The sequence below is a fragment of the Culex pipiens genome, chromosome 2, assembly GCF_016801865.2.
Source record: "Culex pipiens pallens isolate TS chromosome 2, TS_CPP_V2, whole genome shotgun sequence".
Lineage (NCBI taxonomy): Eukaryota > Metazoa > Arthropoda > Insecta > Diptera > Culicidae > Culex > Culex pipiens.
In genome coordinates this window covers 57,163,598-57,165,006 of record NC_068938.1, presented here as the reverse complement: position 1 = coordinate 57,165,006, position 1,409 = coordinate 57,163,598, and the positions used below count along the sequence as shown (strand labels likewise).

Sequence of the window (1,409 nt, the reverse complement as noted above, 5' to 3'; positions counted from 1 at the left end):
CGAGATCTGCTCGGTTCCGATCCGCCTCGTCGAGCAACAGAAACGTGCAACGGGACAGGTTGTCTCAGGATGCCTCGCTCCAGCAAATCGATCAAACATCCCGGCGTAGTAATCACCTTCTCCACCCTCCAAATCGCGAACCTAAGTAAAACAAATGCGTCAACGTTAGAAATCCAAGCCAATCTAGCACTACTCACCAGCGGTTCCCCGCTGTCACGGCCGGACAGCTCAATCGGTCATCCCTGGACTTGGAAGGTGGTCGGCGAGGAAAAGCCCTGCTTATTGATCTCTCAAACTACAAACTCATGAAAGTTATCCTCGTCGAAGGTCTGCGTCGGATGGGGCACGGTGTTTTCCATCACAGTGACCTGCATGTACATGGGGATAACGCTTAACTGGAGGGCTCGTACAACTTCCTTCACGGTTTCAGGTGCTCCCCATGGACTTCGCCGGCCTCTGGCTGTGTTCGGCATCGCCTTGTACGCTGAACGAATCCACCGGCTTATCGAATCGTGGATTTCCGTCGCCCGAATCCGCCTTCGTTTTGCTGCAACATAAACACACTTGGAATGTAAATAATGCAGCTCTCAAAACATCAAACCAAAACAAACCTTTAACGATGCAGGACAGGTCACGATTCGATGCGAGTCCGCAATCATCCGGCAACCCCGGTCCTTCTCGCGACTGCTCAACTGGTCCGGTGAATCCGAATCGCCAAATTTGCCAAAAGTCAAAACCATGCACAAAAACAAATAAAAACAAAAACAAGACCTACCGTCGGATGCAGTCAAATTATACAGACATGAAAATGAAAATAATATTTTTGATATATTTGATACATCAAATTTTGATGTTTTTTGCTATATTAACCATTCTAAAGCACATGACTTATAAAAAAGTCTTTGATATTACTATTTTTTTTCATTATCATCCTATTATTAACGATTCGTAAGCAAAATTAGGCTTTTCAAATTAAATTTATTTAAATCCAGAGATACTGCATGATACGGTAGCTGTTTACGTTATGGTGGTGCCATCTGTTGTATAGAATTTAGTTCATCAAAAATTCCACCAGAGGGATTTGGCGTAGAACAAACGCGAACCTGGCGGCAATTTTGTGAAACACCCCTGTCTGTGCCCCATTCCTCAAAATGATCAACTCACATTTTGCGTGTATCGCCCAGTTTTGACATTTCTCTCCTTCTTCGCAAACGCCCTCCCAGTCACGGCGTTCTAGCAGGATTCTGGAAGAGTTCTCACAGAGGTGGATATTCTAACAGCATTCTAGCAGAAATGTTCTACTATTTTTGCAGGATTCTGGCAACCAGCTGTGCTAGAATATTTCGTGACTGGGCTCACGCTGATTCATCTGTGAGAAACCGGCGCAACCAAAACAAACAACAACAAAT

The 1,409-nt window shown here is 44.9% G+C and overlaps 1 long non-coding RNA gene across 1 annotated transcript; it reads right to left on the bottom strand.

Annotated features, from left to right (window-relative positions):
* LOC120421256 (uncharacterized) lies at positions 1 to 769 on the bottom strand. The gene is made up of 3 exons (XR_008212210.1): positions 612 to 769; positions 198 to 547; positions 1 to 141 (listed from the first exon to the last, which is right to left on the bottom strand). It is a non-coding gene; the product is annotated as an uncharacterized LOC120421256 (long non-coding RNA).
* Positions 770 to 1,409: the final 640 nt, after the last annotated feature.